Source organism: Sorex araneus, chromosome 1 (assembly GCF_027595985.1).
Source record: "Sorex araneus isolate mSorAra2 chromosome 1, mSorAra2.pri, whole genome shotgun sequence".
NCBI lineage: Eukaryota > Metazoa > Chordata > Mammalia > Eulipotyphla > Soricidae > Sorex > Sorex araneus.
In genome coordinates this window covers 153,100,473-153,122,007 of record NC_073302.1, presented here as the reverse complement: position 1 = coordinate 153,122,007, position 21,535 = coordinate 153,100,473, and the positions used below count along the sequence as shown (strand labels likewise).

Genomic DNA, 21,535 nt, shown 5'->3' with positions numbered 1-21,535 from the left:
TCCTCCTAGGCTAAATGCCAGTTTCTCAATATGGCACAAGAAAAGCAATCATCCTTGGCAAACTTCCTTTTGCTTTGATTCCTGGGAGGGTCGAGGTCTGCAAAGTCTCAGGTCTCAAAGTCTTAGGGCTCCCTTGCAGGCTAAACTGACTGCCTTCCCCCTTCTTTGGGATTACTGGAAGTGCTGGTCACCCCCGGGAAGATCTGTGCCAGAGTTCTGTGCTTACACTGATGCTTCCTGTTCTCTGTGCCAGGCCATGCCCATGTGAACCCCCCTCCCTCAAGTGCTCAAATCTGGTACTCTGGAAAGTTCCATGAATGAGCCCATCTCTGTACCATCAGCTGGGGGAAAGCTAGGTTTCAGGGGACCCTCAAACACGCCTGGTCTCCAGATTATGATCCGGCTTGAATGTCAGAGTAAAACTGGCTGATGGGTCCCTGAGGCTCTAGTATGCACCGAAATGGAAAGTAATTGTGGCAAATGGTTTCCAGCACTTTCTGCTTATCAGGTTATTTCAGAATGTGCATTTATCTTTTCAGTTACACCTGTCTACAAGGCAACAGACTGTGCTTCTAGTTACTTGTTGCTGGATCATTTCTTGTCCTTCAAGATGGAGATATAAATCTGATATTAAAATTTAGAGTACCGGGCCTGAGAGATTGTACAGGAGATTAGGTGCTTGCCTTGCATGCAGTTCAGATACCCTGAACACTGGCAGGAGTGAATCCTGAGTGCAGAGCCAGGAGTGATTCCTGAGTGCAGAGCCAAAAGTAATCCCTGAGCACTTCCAGGTGTGGCAAAAAAAAAAAAAAAGACAAAAAGAAAAAAAAGTTAGAGTACTATCTGGACATCATTGTATCACTGTCATCCTGTTGCTCATCGATTTGCTCGAGCGGGCACCAGTAACATCTCCATTGTGAGACTTGTTGTTAGTGTTTTTAGCAGATGTGTACCTTTTGTAGTTTGTAAAAGGTACACATCTGTCAAGATGGGTACAGTTCAAATATACATCCAGCATTGTAAGCAGGCTTCCTAAGATGTATTCATTGCGTCAACTATGCATGATTATCTTTTTTTTCTCAGCAAAAGATGGTGGTTTGCTTTTCAAGTAACTCATACAAAATGTGCTCAGGGATCTTAATGATAGTTAAAATGAATGATCAGAAATAAGCCCCAGACGTTTCAGTCTTGGGAACTCCTATTTCTCTCCTTAGGGAGCCAGCATTTTATCCAGTGTTTGCCACAAGGTCAAGTCCGCCAACCTAAACTGTGTGGCTGTGAGACCAGGTGCCGAGACCCAGGTGATCCTGAAAATTGGGGCAGAAAGTAATCAGTTTCTAATCAAAAGAGACAGTAATGAAATTAGGAAGAACTGCATTTTACAGGCATTTAGCAAGCTTTTAATTGTACGCTGTCTAAATTCTGGCTTGTAAAACCACTTGAATCACCATAATTAGCCTATTTTGGGAAGGAAGCATTCTGAGAGCCAGAGAGTTTTCAAGCTCAGAGAAAAATCTCCCCAGGGTTTGTTGGGGTGGGGGTGTGGCGGGGATCCAAATTCCTGTGACACCTCAGCCTGGAGGGTGGGGGACAGGTTTACCACAAAACTCAGCTCCCTTCCCCTAACCAGCCCCTAATTTGGGCTTAGAAACAGTCACTGGCAAAATATCATTGGAAAATTGTGGGAGCCGGCAGAAAAGATAGTTTTTATTCCTTAATTAGATATGTGGCATGCCAACTATTTGCCAGACCCTGAGAAGAAAGAGGGAGGAGAGGGGAAATCTGGGAAAGTTAGAGGGTGAAACCTGGTAACCCGCATTTTGAAAATAAAGTCCGGTTGGAGGTGGCCTGGGATTCAAGCCCTCAGAACCAGGGCCCCACATGAATGCCTGGCTCACAGCTTTAGGATTCTCGATGGCCAAGACTGCCTGGGAGGTAACATGTACTAATAATAAAGTTGCCTTAGAGTAGATGAAAGTCTAAAGCACAAGAAAGCAGGGGTAAATACTAATGCTGAAATTTAATACTAATGCTATGTGATAAGAAACAAGTCGTGGCAGTGATGGATTGCCACACAGAGGAATTATGAGTGGCTGGGTTTTCCTTCCTTAGTCTGGTCTGTGTTTCCCAACTTGTTGGTGGGAAGGTTCTGTCAGGATGTCCTTTTCCTTTGATTCAGAGCCACACCCAGCAGCACCCCCAGTCAGGGGACAGGACCACTCCCAGGAATGCTCAGGCCATTGGCAGGCCTGATGCTTCCTGTCTGACACTTGGGCCCAGGCGCACTTCTTGGGAGGTAGTACTCTGAGCCCACCAGGGCCACAAAGGTGACACTGGGACAGAAGGGGCACCGTGAGGTTCCAGGGATAGAACTTGGGACTCACACATGTGCTCTACTGCTTGAGCTACCCTCTGCAGTCCTGTCCTTCTTCTGAAGACTGAATGATACCAAAAGAGGAAGCCTCAGTTTACCCTTGTCAGCAGCTGCCAGCAGCTCCACTTGAGCTATTTCTAGTCCACATTCTAAACATTCCTGCAAACTCCTGGGTGCTTTCTGAGAATGGGAAGTTAACAATTTCCCAAGATGACAGATACTGCCCAGAACTGAGGCTCATAGGAAACAAAGAGATAACAGGCAAATGGTCAAATAAATAATCTCAAAGGTGTCCTGGAACCATGGCCAAGTTTGTGCACAATGTCACGGAGAAGGCCCCAGCACTGATGAGCGCTGCTATGACTTACTTGAAGCCTCGATTGATCACCGTTTTACAATATGCCAAGGTTGTGCTGGTTCTTTCAAAGCCCCCCTAAGATCCAAACAGCTATTCAGGGCCTGAAAGAAATAGTCAATAGTGCTAAAACAGGGAGCTTCAGAAATCTTAGAGTTAAGGAAGCTTTGCTGAATGGTTTGGTGGCTACAGATTTGTGGATGTGATTTTACATTGGCAAGATCATAGGGAAGCGTGCCCTTATTGGTTATAATGTTTGAAGACCAATCTTGAAAAGCTGGTTTACTTGAGTGTTCTTGGATCATGTGTGGTCAGACTGGTATTTGAATAAAATAAAATGATGTGTCATAAAAAAAAAGATTTCAAAGGTCTAAACTAGAAACACCACTCTATAAAATCCTCTCATTCTCTGTAACATTTTTGTCACTTGACAAGTAATATAAAGACAAGTTTTCCTATGAAACCCCCCCAAAACTTGGTCCTATATAAAGTTCTTCCCTAGCTGGGGAGTTTTCATCTCTTCTACCTCTGAATCAATAAACTTTCTTACTTCCAACTCTGAGTCTGAATATCTTTCTTGCTCAATATTTTCATTTTTGAAAATTTTTAACCTGGGAACCATGAAGGAATACAGAGACCTGCCATCGCTGCTCCTGAATCAATACTTGTGTGTGTGTGTGTATGTGTGTGTTCTCACATTCTTTACAACATGGAAGAACCTAGAGGACCTGATGCTAAGTGAAAGAATCCAATCCTAAAAAGGACAACTATTGTCTGACTCCACTTCTATGAGGTACCCACAGTAAACTTTTTCAGAACTTTACTACTTTCAACAGTTAAAATACACAATGTATTATGCAGAGCAAGTGTTCTGTCATACCTCAATCCATGATGGAAATGTATAGAAAGTTAAAATGGTGGTCAACAGGGGCTGGTGACTTGCGGGCTGGGGTGAGTAGGAGGAAGTATGTAGCTCTTCATGGGTTCTGATTCACAAGTTGAGAAGTTTTGGACCATTCTGATGGCAAGGAAAACAAAAAAAAAAAACAACTTTTAAAAATGGGATTACATCCAAAAAACGTTTTGCACCACTAATGAAACTGTGTTGAAAACCAAAAAAGACTGACTACTGAAGGAGAGAAAATATTCACATCCTGTACATCTGACAAAGCACTAATGTCCAAGATACGTTTTAAGGTGAAGGTAGAGAGGGAAGCCAGGGAATGCAGGAAAGACAACTGGTCATCATAAATCTCACCAGCATAGGGGGGACCAACTGATCAGGTAAACAATGGAAATAGACATGGGGCAGAGACAGAGAAACCTATAAAAGGGAACACAGGTCAGGCAACTACCTCTCTGGCCCCTCTCCCGTCCCCTGGAGAAAAAAGCTCACCCATTCACCAGTTGCCCAAGGAACATAAGCTGAGGAACAAAGATCCCACCAGCCCCAGTAGGTAAGTGTAGGAGCTCACTCAGAGAGACAGAACCAGTGAGAGACCAGCATAGACCAAGGAAAATCCATAGAGGAACCAGCCAGTAACAGTGTGAGGCCTGGATATAGACCATTGAGGGATCCTAAACAACATTTTGAAAGCTGTTAAATCAATGATTTCTCAATCACCTAAAGCTTGTGTTCTAATTTTACATCCAGAAATCAAGGACCCATTTAGAAACTAGTTTTGGGTAACTTAAGGTACTTCCAAAACTCAACCAAAACCAACAGCCCATCCAAAAAATTGGGGAGGAGAGCTCAAGAGACATTCCATCAAAGAGGATGGACAGAGAGACACAGCAGTGAATCCCAGAAGACAGCAGCTCACCAGAAATCTCTCTGGACCCTGTACCGAGCCAATTCCACCAGGGCATCTCAGATGGAGTGGGTGTGCCCCGTCTGCCCACTCCAGATGAAACCCCGATGGCCACGAATTTCCAGAAGCAAAATCCAGGTAGACGGGCTCAATAACTAAGACTCCAGGCCACATGGCAGCAGCGGAGACGGGCCAGACCTTCCCACTTGCTTGGGGGTTGGGCTGTCCACCCACAAACTTCCTCCAGGAGCCATCTCAGTGCATCAACAGCCTTGATCCAGAGACTTCCAAATGAATCTCAAAATAGATGAACTCCCTACAGATGATGTAGGGACATGTCTTTGGACCCCAGCCATTTTCAATTTTAGAATTCCAGAAGCACACGGCCACTTTTGGGGCTGCGCAACTTCTCATGATATCCACAATAAGCAATACGAAATAAATGGTCTAGCACCTGCCCCTGGCTTGCAGGCTTGAATGGTAGTGGGAAAATTCTAAATAATGGTGGTGGGAAGGTGTAACGGTAGTGGTGTTGAAATATTGATTATAATCAATGTGAACAACCTTATAAAAATAAATTTTTAATAAAAAGAGGATGGACAGAGAGATGACCATCAGGAACATGGGAAAATGCTCATTATCACTGAGTATCAGGGAAATCAAGATTACAATGAGATATCACCCCACACCTGTGAACACAACCAACATCAAGAAGGCCAGAAACCAGAGCTGTGAGGAAGTAGAGAAAACAAAGATGAAAAGAGAGGAGGGGAAGGAAGGGAAGGGAAGTACCAGACATTGATTGCACAACAAGTATACTTAACATTATTGAACTGAATACTCAAAAGTGGTTGAGAAGGTAAATGCTATATATGTGTGTTTTACAATGTTAACATTTAAGTTAAAAGAAATTAGACACATGTAAGTTTAGGCTCTGCAGTTTTGTTTGTAATAGCAAAAAATTGGGAACAACTTAAATGTTTATGTACCTCCCACAGTGTATATGCAGCTCTGTGTGTGTGTGTGTGTGTGTGTGTGTGTGTGTCGGGGGGAATGAAGAGACTTTGTACTCTACCAAACAACCATCACTTTGTAATGTTAAAAAGAAAAAAATGAGAATGTGGAGCAATACATAGAGGTATTCTCCACTACATGAAAATGATGCAGGAATGAAATGAGTGTGATATGTCTATATGGGCTATATTTGCATATAGAAATGGAAGTAGCAGAAAGGTTTATAATAATGAGTAGGTGTGTCCAGGGTAGTGGAGAACCTGACAGACAAGGACAAGTATGGGTGGGGTCTTTATTACAATGATCTTCATACTACGGTTTGACTGTTGTTGTTTAGGTGCCATGTGAATCTGTACATTTTCAGAACTTTACCACTTTCAACGGTTAAAATACACAATGTATTATGCAGAGCAACTGTTCTGTCACACCTCAATCCATGATGGAAATGCTTTACCAATGATCACCACACAAGTTCCTGCAATTTCAGTCCATTCCTCAGGGTCATGCAAGTTACACAGTGAAATCCACAAGTGACTTAATCCATGGCCTTAGCATCTAAGCCCACCTCCACAGGTTTCCCACCACTTGCCCATCTCTGCCAAGGTGAGAGCGCATCATTATGAAGAGGAACAGGGGTCATTCACACAGCGTTATTTATAAGTGTGAAAACAGAAAGGAGGACCCAAAACCAACCACGCTGCAATCCCTGCCAACATGCATGGTCCCCGAAGCACAATCAGGAGTGACCCCTGACCACAGAGCCAGGAGTAAGCCCTGAGCACAGACCTGAATAAGGGTATGGACCAACTACCAAAAAGAAAAGAAAAACAAAGAAAGGAAAATGATCAAGTCTAGTTCTATAATTCAAGGCAGCCTACCAAACCTTCCTTCTCAGGAATGGATCTTTCTAGTGAATTCAATGCAAGTGAAATCCTGTGTTCTGTCCCTGTAAGGAGCAAAGATTCTACCCACTAAAAAAGACTTGAGGTATTAACAAAGTTGAAAACCTAAGTATACTTATTATCAAGGAGATACCAACCTCCCCAAACAAACAAACAAAGAAACAAAAAACCTTTGAGAGTACTAAACAGTGGGGAAGGAGAAAGGAAAGGACAGAAGTAGGGATATGTTGGGGCTGGAGCAATAGCACAGTGGGTAGGGCGTTTGCCTTGCACGCGGCCTACCCGGGTTCGATTCCCAGCATCCCATATGGTCCCCTGAGCGCCACCAGGAGTAATTCCTGAATGCATGAGCCAGGAATAACCCCTGTGCATTGCCGGGTATGACACAAAAAACAAAAACAAAAACAAAAACAAAAAGGTAGGGATATGTCTCCTTTATTGTGGAGGTGGAAAGGTGGGGTGGGGGCTTTGGTCCATATCCGGCAGCACTCAAGGCTTACTCGTGTCTCGGAGCCTAGGGTTTACCCCCGGCAGGCTCTGGGGATTGGATGGGGTGCCAGGATCAAACCTGGGTTAGTTGTGTGAAAGGCAAGCTCACTATCTGCCATACTATCACATCAGACCCCAAATCTCCATTCATTGAAAGTGCAAACAAACTGAGGAAGCGATTGAGGAGACTGCACCCACAAAGACCTGGAGGACGGACGGAAGATGGATTAGCACAGCCTGTGCTCTGGCCCAGCTCCTCCCTAGCACCGGGGCAAGGTCTGTGACATCCAGGAAGAGGCAGCAGAAATGGGGGAGGAGTTCAGAGGTTCCATCCTCAGGACACTGAATTTCTCTTTCCACTGAGAATGATCCCGGAAAGGGGGGTAGCTCAGCGCTGGGAAGCAGGAGGTTTCCTGCCTCTGTCCCCTGCCCCTCTGTTCCTCCACCTCCGCTTTCCTATTTCCACTCAGCCCTGCATTCCTTTTATGCAGCGTTTGATTCTGCTCCAGTGACTTGAATTCATGGTGAGGTTCTCATTCCAAGAGGTCTCCTTGTCTTTGGACAAAAATAAGACACACTGACTATTCCTAATGCAGAAACAAAGCTTCCTTCTTGAGGCAACGGGCTCCCTGCCAAAGGCAACATCTCATACTGGGGGAGTCGCTTTTGATTGAGACAGCCTCTGGCAAGTTACCTTGGCGCTACTGTTTATCTATCAGAAGCACTGGGCCTGTTAAAGATGAATATTTAATAATGCACTGGCTGAACCCTCCTAGCATGTTTGAAAAAGACAAAGCACGTGCCCATGAGACGGGAGGTTAGAGAAGAAATAGAATCTAAGGAGTGCATATGTTTCTCCGAGCAGTTTTTCCACACTTTGAACTTGATCAAAACTACATGCTCCACCTTGAAACATTAAAAAGAAAACAATGAAAGAGACTCTCCAGGAGCTTGGCTTGGAGGATGTTTTGCTTACCTGATCCAAGAGGTCAGCCTGTCACTGAATGTTTAATAAGATGCTTCCAGGGGCTGGAGTGATAGTATAATGGGTTGAGCATTTGCCTTGTATGCAGCTGACCCAAGTTCGATCCTTGGCATCCCATACAGTTCCCCGGGCACTGCCAGGAGTAATTCCTGAGGGCAGAGCCAGGAGTAACCTTTGAGCATTGCCAGCTGTGACCCCAAAATAAGCTAATAATAATAATATGTTTGCAATCGCAATATGGTCGTGGATAAGTGTTAAGGGAAGAGGTGACCCCACAGGATGCTGAAGGAAAGAAAAGCATCAAATCCAATGGACTCTGGCTTTATTACTGATATCAAAACACAACTCATCTTTGCCGACATTTCCTGATATTCTCTCAAGGCCTAGCTCAATGGGAGGCTATTCATAGAGACCCGTAATCCTGCCCACCCCAGGCTGTGGGGTCAACCTGAGCACCCAGCACAGTCCGCTCTCCCCTTGTGTTGGCACCAGAGATGCACTCTGAGCACTGTACACTGAGCATTGAACATGAGCACCGGGCTAGTTCCTCTCTGGAGGTAGGGCCCAGGGAACATAATCTGCCCACCCCACCCTGCTTCTCAGAAATCTTCCCTTCTAGCATGTGAACTCTTCCTACTTTTTTTTAAAATTTATTCTTTTATTGAATCACCATGTGGAAAGTTACAAAGCTTTCAGGTTTAAGTCCCAGTTATACAATGCTCAAACACCCATCCCTTCACCAGTGCACATATTCCACCACCAAGAATCACAGTATACTTCTCCCCACCCCCCCACCTTCCCAGCCCCTCACCCCGCCTGTGTAACTGATAATTTCACTTTACTTTCACTTTACTTTGATTACAGTCAATATTTCAACAAAAAACTCACTATTATTGTTTGGAGTTTCTCCCCCCTAAAGTCGGACCTGCTGAAAAGGAATCATTTGATAATTTGTTTTCCATTGCTGAGAATGAAGAAATATGAGGTCAAGCGGCCACACTAGCAGCCACACAATTTTGGATTTCTGTATTTTAGTAACTAAGTCCAGAGAAATATCTGCCAGAAATTGCATCATTGCAAGCTTGTACCTTTCAGCTACTTTATATTCCACATATGAGTGCAACCTTTCTATGTCTATCTCTTTCTGACTCATTTCACTCACCATGTCAGAAAACATGAAGTCATGAAATTTGCATATAAGTAGATCAACATGGAGAGTGTGTTCCTACTTTTAGTTACAATGCAAACGTATGTTTATAAGCTGTGAAAAGTGCTTTGAAAGAGAAGCAGGGAGTGGCTTGGAGTGAGAGAAAGTGGAGGGACAGGGGACATGCCGAACAGACTTGCCGGAAGAACTGACGTCTGAGCTCAAACGTGAAAGATGAAAAGTAAGAAATAGGCTCAAATGCAGGACTTCTCAGGGCCTTCCAAGAACTGAAGTGCAGTGAGAAAAAGCCACAGAAAACCCAGTCAGCATTTCTGGAAGTTGCTCTGAGCGAGGGCACCTTCTCCCTCGTGCCCCCTGTGCGCCAAAGCCCCTACTCACTCAGGGCCCGCTCATGCTTCTCCCCTCTCCCTGCAGAGGGTCCACTCAGCAAATTGCCCCAGTCTTTGCAGATCTCTCTCCTTGCCTCCACACCCCCACACTCCCACCCCTCTCTGGGTCTTTCACCCTATTACCCACACCCTCCATCACGTCACATCCAGCCTAAAGCTGCCCACAGACCAGGAGGCATAAGAGCAAAACGGGAATAGATGGCAGCTAAGAGATGGCACGAGGGCAAGAGAATGAGGAAGGGGGCATCCAGTGTGGGGGGAAGGCAGTGGAGCAGTGTGAAAGAGCCTGGACACAGAGCAGTAGCTGGGCAGAAAGCCCAAGGGGCCTGGAACACAGACTCGGGGCCGGGGGTGGGGGTGGGGTGGGGGGAGGGAAACACAGCCAAGCCACACCACCTGGTCTTAAACTGTGCTTGCCATACTCTGTCTTAAATGAAGCTTTTGTTTTGTTCTGTTTTGCTTTGTTGCAGGGCTTAGAGACTATTCTTTACTGGGGGGTGGGGCACACTGGGTAGAGCTCAGGGTTGACTTTTGGTCTGTCCTCAGGGTCACTCCTGGTGGTACACTGTGGACCATAGGCGGGGCCGAGGATCAAACCTGGGTAGACCACATGCCATGCCAGTGCCCTGCCCACACACTATCTCTCCAGCCCAGGGACCCTGCTGCTGGACATCTCTCCTTACGCTGCTCCAGGGAGTGTCTGGTGCTGAGGATCAAAACACAAGTTCCCTCCTGTGTGCAAAGCATGAGCTCAGGGCTAATGGCTTTCCATCCACAATAAGCCCAGCAGTGAGCTCTTCTATGCTCCCTTTTTCACAGAAAGCTTCTGGTGAGGTTTCACAATGTTTATAACACCACAGAACCGGGAAGGGAAGTGGCGGGGATGGGATCTGAAGCCAGATCTTGCTGACTCTGCGTAAGACTCACGACCAGGAAACAGTGGCAGACTGATGGGAGGAGATAGGAAGCTGGTGAGTGTCGCCAGCCAGCAGACTAGGAGGAGAGGAGGGGTGGGGGAGACCAGTTAGAGTGAGTCCCCGCTGTGCCAGGGTGCAAGGGAAACAGAGAGACAGGGGGCTGGTGGGCACAGAGTGAAGGGCATGACTTTCTGTGCCAGCTGCTTCTGATCAGGAAGAAGCTTCTCTCTCTCTCTCTCTCTCTCTCTCTCTCTCTCTCTCTCTCTCTCTCTCTCTCTCTCTCTCTCTCTCGTTTTTATTGTTTTATTGAATCACTGCGGGCTGGAGCAATAGCACAGCGGGTAGGGAGTTTGCCTTGCACATAGCCAACCAGGGCTCGATTCCTCTGTCCCTCTTGGAGAGCCCGGCAAGCTACCGAGAGTATCCCGCCCGCACGGCAGAGCCTGGCAAGCTACCCGTGGAATATTCGATATGCCAAAAACAGTAACAAGTCTCACAATGAAGATGTTACTGGTGCCCGCTCAAGCAAATCAATGAGCAACAGGATGACAGTGATACAGTGACAGTGATACAGTGATTGAATCACTGTGATAAGCAGCTTCTCTCTTGAGGTGCAAAGCATGAAGGAAAGATAAAGTATCCTTCAGCCCCAAGATATCTTCCTACACAGGCTCCCGGGGCCCTCCAGAGAAACAGGAAGTTCCTTGGCATGGTCCCTGCTGGTTCCTCGCCCATTCTCCAAATGCTGCTCTTCAAGAGCTCCCCTCGTGGTTCAGATCATATCCTCCTCTCGAGATAATACAACATATAAACACGGCTCAGAAAGATCAGGAGAAAGAATATTCTCACAGGAGAAATGAAAATAGAGGAGAAGGGAGAGGTATGTTTCCCAGCTCATTCCAGCACAGAGGACCTTTGTTAATTCTCCCAATGCCAGTTTCGACTTCAGCCACTTTAAATCAGTATGAAGGATTGACTTTCCGAAGGAAAACAAGATCACTCGGTGAAGGGGGCGGGAAGGGTCACTCTCCTTCCTACGAACAGCAGCTTCATCATTCTCCCAGACGGGCCCAGTGGCTGCTCTAGACCCAGGAGAACACTTTATTGCAGCAAGTATAAATATTTAAAACACAAAGATACCACTTGGTTGCGGAATTTCAATGACTTTCTAGAATTCATCCTTCGGATCTTATTTCTCAAGATTAAGTCTCCAAGGCAGCTGGCGGGCCAGGAAAGAATTCCTCCTTTGTCAGCTTCCTCCCCGGCAGGCCTCCGAGCGAGCAGAGCAAACCACAGTGCCCCACACCGCCTGCCAAGCCAGGCAGAAATCAAAGCTGTTTTTTTTCTGGGAGCAGACTCACTTTCACCTTCAGGCACAGGCTACCACCTTCCCCTGAGAAAGGAGCTGACATGTGTGTCCACTCCAGTTGCCGTGTGCAGAGCACCAGCACTGAGCTGCAAGACAAAGTAGCAGAGGGCAGGAAGCAGAGAAAATATCACCCCCAAGCCCACCAGGTTCCGAGGGGGGTGCTGGGGGGGGGGGCGTCATGTGGTGTCAATTAATGCGATGAAGCAGTGCCACGATTTCAGTGAAAAAATGAATGCACCTGTTTCCAATGATTGGAGAACTTTTTATTACTATAGATATCCCTCATAAAGAGTCAGGGTCCTAGGTCACGCATGTCTCAGGCACACGTGAGTTAAGTCCCTACTTTCCTCCTGGGAAGTATAAAGTGGACCAGGGCCGCCCCATAGCTGGAAGCCTGCTTCATGAGCGGAGGGGAGAAGGCAGATGGAATAGAGAAGGGATCACTAAGAAAATGATGGCTGGAGGAACGAGCTGGGATGGGAGATGTGTACCGAAAGTAGATAATGGACCAAATATGATGGCTTCTCAGTGTCTGTGTTGCAAGCCATAATGCCCAAAAGTAGAGAGAAAGTGTGGGAAATATTGTCTGCCATAGAGGCAGGGGGAGGGTTGAGAAGGGGGGGCGGTAATACCGGGGGTATTGGTGGTGGGAAATGTGCACTGGTGGAGGGATGGGTGTCTGATCATTGTGAGATTGTAACCCAAACATGAAAGCTCGTAACTATCTCACAGTGATTCAATAAAATTCTTAAAAAATTTTTTTAAAAAGTGGACTAGGGCCAAGTCTTCTCTCTAGACACCATGAAAATTCACCCAGCTTGAGCCAAAATACTGACTTCAATTGACCCTGTGAAATGTATCCACCATCTCCCACCTCCCTGACTGTTAATCAGCTTCCTTCCCCTTTGCAAGGCCTGCGGGCTCCCCCACTTACAAAGATTTCTTCGTGCTAGATCTTTTCCCTCACAGCCCCCTCTGCTCCTTCAGCACACTCCTTCTGCTCTTGGAAGGAGCTTGGTTCTCAAGCTCAAACAGCACCATTTAGAACCCAGGAGGAGTCCTGGAGGAGCAGACATCGCTGGAGCCTGCTCCTGATTATTCTGACACCCTCCAGAGGCTTAGCACACAGTGCCTTACACATGATAGAAGATCAAGAATTCATGAATTGTGAGATTGCAACAGTATTTTCAGGTCCTCCAGATTAGGATACTGTAGGATATTATGGCCTCCTTAAAATCGTTATATGTTTCTTTTATCCTACCTGCTATTCTGTATGTGACCTTGATACTCCCTTATAAAGAAGTTGGGGTTACTTCTTTATTCCCTTCCCTACTCCCCCAAATCCGGGTGGACCATGTAACTGCTTTGACCGATAGAGAGTGGCATTAATGACCGTGGGTCACTCCCATTAATAGCCTCTATCTGGCCTGGAAGTTTCTGTTCCCTGCCTCTCAGAGGCCTCTGGTTGTGAGAAAACCAAAACATAGAGAAGCTATATGCTTTTGGCTTGGTGCTCTGGTCAAGAGCCCAGCTGAGCTCCCAGTTGACAGCCAGCATTAACTGCAAAAATGTGACTCAGCCTCCAGGAACTGACGACCCGGCTGACTGCAACCATAGTCAAAACTTGTGGCTCTAAATCTACTTATTTAGTGATCTACAATCTAAGATTAGATTAGAACCTCCTGTAAGAACCCAGTCAAACTCAGGGAATGACAAGAGATCTTCAAACATTGTTGTTTTAAGCCGATGCACCTTAGGTGGGTGTGTTATAAGGCAGCAAATGAGGGCTACAGATGTGCTCACAGGATCAATACACATACTGGCCAATGTGGAGCCGAATTGAGCTGACATTCAATGGCCTTCTGGCCTTGGATATGTGACGTCTAGATTACAGGCCTCTTCTTCCCTGAAAAAATTACATAACCGTGGAGTTCATGACAAGATCAATCGCTTAATCAATGGCTGAATAAATAGCAGTACTCCTACATTTAAAAAAAAATGGGGGCTGGAGCTATAGCACAGCGAGTGGGGCATTTGCCTTGCACATGGCTGACCCGAGTTTTTTGCCTTGCATGTGGCTGACCCGGGTTTGATTCCCAGCATCCCATATGATCCCCTGAACACCGCCAGGGTAATTCCTGAGTGCAGAGCCAGGAATAACCCCTGTGTATCGCCAGGTGTGACCCAAAAAGAAGAAAAAAATGACATAACCCCTAGAGTGTGACAAAGTTTGTGATATGGATAATAAAACCTAAGTCTTTAAGGTCTAGGAGCTGGAAATCTGAAATGGATCTTATTGGGGCTACATAAGAGTTTCTCTAGAATGATTTTTCTAAGCTAAGGACCATAAGGTTTTCTACAAGGGCAATAGGGGGAAATTGTGAAAAATGAAGGCATGAAACTAGAGGGCCAACGAGGGGGATGGGGGACTCCAGGAAGGAAAGGACCCACAGTAAGAGAAAGGACGAGCCTTTCTCTCCTCTAGAGAAGCCCATGTTTGCCCTTGGACATGTATTTCTCTCTTTCTCACACACAAGAGAGAGAAAGAGAAAGAGAGAAAGAAAGAGAGAAAGAAAGAAAGAAAGAAAGAAAGAAAGAAAGAAAGAAAGAAAGAAAGAAAGAAAGAAAGAAAGAAAGAAAGAAAGAAAGAAAGAAAGAAAGAAAGAAAGAAAGAAAGAAAGAAAGAAAGAAAGAAAGAAAGAAAGAAAGAAAGAAAGAAAGAAAGAAAGAAACCTATTTCTCTAGAGGAAGAACTGTGGGAGCTTGTGACCTTTACCCCAGAGGCAAGATGGGCACAGTGTGGAGCCTACAGACTATTTAAAACCCAAAGAAATATTTAAAATCTTAAAAAAAAATTATTGGTTCCAAGATACCAGAAGAAAACCACAAAATTGAAGTGAATAAATATTTAATTGACATGTTCATACTTCATCGATTATTAAATGTAAGATTCATAAAATATTCATTTCACTTGTGAACACTTTGTAGGTTAAACTCTTTCACCTTCCTCAGGTTCAAGTATGCACTGAGTTCTATGAAACTCAAGTCAATCATAAACTGGGAGACTTTATGAGAGACAAATCATTGTAAAAGCAGGCATAAAAAAGCCTTTTGAAATCATTTACAGCAATTTTTTTAAAAAAATTAAGTTTTGAAGGGTATTTAAAAATGTTTGGAGACAGAGCAAACATGGAGTTTGAGGTGCCTATCTTACATGTGGTCACTGTTCAATCCGTGGCACTGCGTGGTGCCGGAGGACGCTGGAGGCCCCCTTCCCAGCACCCCTGCGGGAGGGTTAGGGGCACAGGGGCCAATTGCAAGGCATGCGTTCTACTGCTGAGCCACATCTCTGGCTCTGTCCAATAAAGTTTTAGTTTTTTGCTCATTTATTACATAAATAACCTGGCAACAACAGTGGAAATTGCCTCACACTCTTAGTTTTCTATTCTTGCAATCTTGTCCAGGTGTAGATAAGTTTTATAAAGTCAAAATATGTACATAAACATATTTTTAACAAGAGTTTTATCATAAGCATTGTCTTCCTCTTTTTTAATATATCCTTACAGAAGCAAGGCCTCAAAAAATTGATTCAGAATTGTTCCTCTCCATGGAAATCTTCAGGAAAAAGTGAAAGATTTACATAATCTGGAGAAAAACCAGAGTATCAAGAGCATTTTCTGTAATGCAATATATTTAGTACTGTTCATCAAGATGTTTAGTGGCTACGTACTTTCCTAAGAAATTGGTGCTGTTAATAATAATAAACATGTATTTATTCAGTTTCCCCTACCATTCACTGCACATATAGATTACACCTATTTTTTTTTTACACCAGAGGTGACCTAAACGTCCATCTCATTGATTTTTCCTTTTTTCTGTTCGGAAGGCTCAGGGGTTACTTCTGGTAATTTTTAGGGGACCATATGGGATGCTGGAGATCAAACCCAGGTCAGCTGCATGCAAGGCAAACTCTCTACCCACTGTTGCTTCTGCCCCTTGAGCATCTGTCTTAATGCATATAGCTTATTCCCCTTTTTGAATGTAAATTTCCAAACATGTGACAAAGAGCTTTTCAAAAGTATTGTATAAATGTTTGCCATAGCCAGCAGTGTACTAGGGTGGCAGGGTCTATATCCCATCTGTGGATATTACTAGTTTAAGATTTAAGTTTTATTATAATCTTTAGCTTTGTCTCTTTTGAAGAGGAATTATTTACATCTCTTATATAGAGAGATATCTGCAGGATATATTGACGATTTTTTAAATGTATAGAGTAAGCAACTGGAGAGATGATATAGGAGGTAATATGCATGCCTCACACACCCCAAACTGGATTTGATCCCCTGCACCACAGATGGTCCCTAAGAACTGCAGGGAGTGAGCCCTAAGCACAGAGACAGGAGTAATCCCTGAGCACTACCATATGTGGCCCAAACCCCTTCTCAATATGCAGAGTGATACATACATATATATATTTAAATCATACCCCTTCCTTCACCGAGATTTAAGCGCAGCAGCCACATGTGTGTGGCCTTTCCACTGCTGCACGAGCATGATCCCAGAGGCCAGCTAAACTACTTTGGGCACCAGCAGCTTGCAGAAATGTCTCTAGACTGTGAACTGAGCCACTGCCCCATGCTGCACCAGGAGGGAAAGGGTTTTTCTCTCTCGGCTTTTCCATTTTATGAGCACCACAAAAGGGAAGTAAAAGCTTGCAGTGATGCAATTTCTGGCAGAAATTTCCCTGGAGTTAGTTACTAAAATACAGAAATCCAAAACCGCGTGGCCACTGTTGTGGCTGCACGACCTCATATCTCTTAATTGTCAGCAATGGAAAACATCAAATGGTTCCTTTTCAACAGGTCTGACTTTGGGGGTGAAAGCTCCAAACAATAATAGTGAGTTTTTTGTTGAAATATTGAAGGTAATCAAAGTAAAGTGAAATCTATCAGTTACACAGGCGTGGGGGCGGGGAGCTATACTGGGGCTCCTGGTGTTGGAAAATGTGCACTGGTGATGGGATGGGTGTTGAGCATTGTATAACGGAGACTTAAGACTGAAAGCTCTGTAACTTCCCACATGGTGATTCAATAAAAAAATTTTTTAAATAAATAAATCACATATATGTATGAATGGGGCTGGAGTGATAGCACAGTGGGTAAGGTGTTTTCCGGGTTTGATTCCTCTGCCCCTCTCGGAGAGCCCAGCAAGTTACTGAGAGTATCTCGCCTGTATGGCAGAGCCTGGCAAGCTACCCGTGGCATATTCAATATGCCAAAAACAGTAACAGGTCTCACAATGAAGGCGTTACTGATGGCCGCTCGAGCAAATCAATGAGCAACAGGATGACAGTGATACAGTGATATGTATAAATACATCACACATATACAGTTACCATTTATGTGGTATTGACCTGTATGTGTGCATGAGTAATCATACTTTGTACAACAACACATAGATAATTCTTGTAATGTTAAATTAATTATTAATGATATCAGTTCTGGGGAAGTAAATTTTAGATGTAGTATTGGCTAGACACCTCTTGATACTATCAAAGTGTTTTGTTATTTTCACTATAATTGTACATTGACTTGTTTGGGGTGGGGAGGGCATACCTGCATTTCTCAGGGTTTACTCCTGGTCTGGTGTTCAGGGATAACTCCTTGCAGAGCTCAGGGGACTATGTGTGGTGCCGAGGATCAAACCCAGATTGGCAACATGCAAGGCAAATGCCCTACCTGCTGTAATATTTCTAACCTAAATTAAACCATAGAAAAGCCATCTGAATACAAGACCCTTGCAGTGGTTAGAATCTTTGTATCAACTTTGACTATTCTTATGATCTGGGTGAATTCCTTACCTTGCCTAAAATCCAGATTTCTCTTCCAAAAATTCCCTGTTTATTTCATCCCACTTTCACTTATCCTCTCCCCAAGCAAATAAAAAAAATGGCATTGATTTTGAGAACAAAAACAAAGCAAATCCTCAATATTACTTTTACAAAGGTGCAGTGAATAAACTAATGAAGGATTGGATTCCCCAAAGAACACCCCAAGTTCCCTCACAAACAGCATAGAACACATGTTTTATTGGGAGTATTGAGATCACTTCCTGCTGCCAGTGCTTTGCTGCATTCTTCAGCATCTCCTTCAACAGTCCAAAGAAGAGTGTTGTGCCAAATAAATAGTCTATGGACCAAAGAAATAGTCAAATAAATAGTCCCATAGGACCACAAACTAAATGGCCAGCACCCTGAACAGTGATGTCCAAGTGTGCTTTATAGTACCATTGGTTTTGTTTTGTTTGTTCATTTGTTTGTTTTTGCTTTGGGGTTATACCTGTGATGCTCAGGGGTTACTCCTGGCTCTGCATTCAATCACTTCTGGTGGTGCTTGGGGAACTATATGGGATGCCAGGGATCGAACCCTGGTTGGCCACGTTCAAGGCAAATGCTCTACACATTGTATGATTGCTCCAACACCAGTTCCCTTGGTTTTAACTCTGTGTTAGAGCAATGTCTGCTCTTAACCTCTTCATTGAAGGACTATCTTTTTTAAGTGTATTCAGAAGATCAGCACATTATAAAAAACAAACAAAATATCCCTAGCACTTTATTTGGTCCCTGGAGTATTGCCAGGGGTCATTCCTGAGCACAGATCCAGGAATAGCCCCTGAGCACCACTGGGTGTGCCCCCCAAAATGGTGTTTCTCTATTCTAATAAAAGAAAAATAAGTTAAAACTAATTTCTTTTGGCATAAAATGAAATCATTTGGAAAACAGTGTGCTGAGTGTTGCACATACATTCTTTACTTTTCAGAGGGGTTTCCCATGCAATATTCAGGGTCCCTGCCAACAGTACTTGGCCAACTGAGTTCTAGCAGTTTGATGCTCAACACTTTGCCTGCTCAGTGATGCTGGGGGACCACCAGGGCCAATGTGGCATTGTGCATGACTCTTTTTTCTTTTTCTTTCAATTTTAAACACTGTGATTTGCAATACTGTTCATGATAGAGACCCGTGCACACAATGTTTTAACCTCACACCTTCTACCTGAGTGTCTGCTTCTTCCAGCCATTGTCTCAAGGTCCCCAGTCTCCCTCCATTCCTCCTGCCCCACCCCTGTTTGCTCCCCACTATAGTAAGCTCAATTTTGTATGCCAGTTCTCAGGTTCTGCTGCCTATGGCTCTCTGTTTTTCTCCTACTATATTTCTTTATAACCTACATATGAGAGAGATAATTCTGTGTCTGAGCCTCCCTTCTGACTGGTTTCTCTCAGCATGTTGCCCTCTACATCTATCTGCATAATATCAAACTGCATGATTTTCTTTTTTCTTAGAGCTGAGAATAATTGCCTTTATAAATTATTTATCTATTTTATATGGGCCACTCCCAGCATTATTTTTAATGGATGGCATGTATTAGTTATAATGGATACCATGGGGGCTGGAGTGATAGCTCAGTGGGTAGCAGCCGACCTGGGTTCGATTCCTTTACCCCTCTCGAAGAGCCCGGCAAGCTACCGAGAGTATCTCGCCCACACAGCAGAGCCTGGCAAGTTCCCCGTGGCGTATTCGATATGCCAAAAACAGTAACAACAAGTCTCACAATGGAGACGTTACCGGTGCCATCTCGAGTAAATCAATGAGCAACAAGTTGACAGTGATGATGATGACAGCATGTATCAAACCTCTTAGTCCCATCTTACATTGCCACGACTCTATGCCTTGGCAGAGTTAAATTTCAAAACAAGTCTGTGAAGTCAGAATTAATATTACCATTTCACAGATAATGAAAGCCAATCTCTTTAGCTAATGAAAAATGTAGAAAGCTAAGCTGCAAGTACAACTGCTTGGATTCTGAGTGGTATAAACTGAACTGAACTTCTTGGTTAAGCTACCTCACGTTGCTTAGCAGTTTCCTTTCACTGCTCATACCCTTAATCCTTATTAATTCATTTGATAAACTTGATTAGACACTCACAACATGTCAGGCCCCTCTCATCTGTAGAACACAAAACACAAATAAAATACAGACCCTGTGTGAGTCTAGAAAACAAGGATCATAATGTAGCATAAAAAATTGAAAAATAGAAGCACATTTGTACTAACTTAAGCTTTAACCCTTGAAAGGTATACATATTTTATTAAAAAAATAAAAATAAATTCATCCCCTATCTCAGTATTTAAGTTTCCTGAAACCCATTATAATAAACACTACTGAAAGTAAGAGTTTAATTTAGACCAAAACAAGGAAAGAAAAGAAGAAATTGGTCTTATGTAATAGCTACCTGAATTATCCCCTCAAAATGCAGAACCTTCCCTACAATATTTGGAATGAAAGCAAATTTTTTTTCTCCCTGACTATCTTTCTCTTGGGCACTATTCTGCTTAACAACAGTATTTGGGTAAGAGCTGATGGTTTTATTCATAGTTAATTACACTAAAAATCATATTAAAATGGACTAAAGAGTAAGAAAAGAGGGTTAGAGAGCTAATACAAGGATTAAAGCATTTGCCTTGCTTGCAGCGGACCTGGGTTCAAATCTCCAGCATCACATATGGTCCCCCAAACATCAACAGGAGTGATTCCACAGAGTCAGGAAGGGCCCTGGACATCACAGGCTGACTTTCCTCCTCAAAAAAGAGTATGAAAACAATGTTCCCCACAATGAGATGGAATAAGTTATATCCTGGGCTGTTTTTACCTGAGTCCTAGAATGGCCAAGGAATTTCTTCTCACAATCTGCCATAAGCGACAGGGATGAATGGAGACGTTACTGGCGCCCGCTCGAGCAAATTGATGTGCAACAGTACGACAGTGATACAGTGACACAGTGCATCTGACATATTATTTTTCCATAAAAGTAAGCACCAAAAGACTTTCCCAGTGGGAAAAAATATTTGCAAAACTGGGAAGAAAGAATTCATGTCTTTAATATATTTAGAGCAATAAGCATTCCTTAAGAATATATTTAAGGGGAATTCAGACAAAGATTTATATACAAAAAGGTTCATGTTGGCATTACTTGTAGTTAAGAAAAAATGAGCACCAGAGAGATAGTACAAGGGTTAAGGCACTTACATGCAGTTGACCTGGTCTAATCCTGGTGCAGCATACAGTCCACTGAGCACTGCCAGGAATGACCCCCCAATTACAGAGCCAGAAGAAAACCCTGAACAACCCCATGTATGGCACCAAAAAAAAAAGGGAAGATAAAATATATAAGAGCTAAAGTACAGATAACTTTAACTCTGTGTGTACATGGAAAACTACAAGGGAAATATGTTAAATATATACAAGATAATCCTTTGAATATGCAGAAAATTTGAGAACAGCTATTACTGCTTCTTTTGATCTCAAGTTTTCAAATGAATGTTTCTGGCATATGTTTTATAATTTTTTAACTTGATTATAATTGTATATATGATAAATGCATGCTCCAGCTTTTCTTTTGGAAAGGAACTGCTGTTCCAGTGTTTAGAGACAACTGCTCTAGACCATATATACTCCATGCATTGCTCCATCTGGTCTGGCAACAACTACTATCAAGAAACAAAGGCAGTGTAAGACCATCTGAACATGTTGAGCCTCATCCAAAAAAACAAACATTACCACTATACCATTTAGTTTGTGCAGACAAACTGCCAATTACAGCTTCTAAAACTTTGTTGTTGTCCTAATTGTGTTTTAGCATGAAAATAGCTAATGTTGATGAAATTCTTCGGGCGGGGGGTGGGGGCGGTCCTTACATTGGCAAAGT

The 21,535-nt window shown here is 43.7% G+C and overlaps 2 pseudogenes; one reads left to right on the top strand and one right to left on the bottom strand.

Annotated features, from left to right (window-relative positions):
- Window positions 1-2,676: 2,676 nt before the first annotated feature.
- LOC101540225 (ATP synthase subunit g, mitochondrial-like) lies at window positions 2,677-2,989 on the top strand (annotated as a pseudogene).
- Window positions 2,990-15,329: 12,340 nt separating this feature from the next.
- On the bottom strand, window positions 15,330-15,438 carry LOC129401221 (U5 spliceosomal RNA; annotated as a pseudogene).
- Between the last annotated feature and the right edge of the window lie 6,097 nt (window positions 15,439-21,535).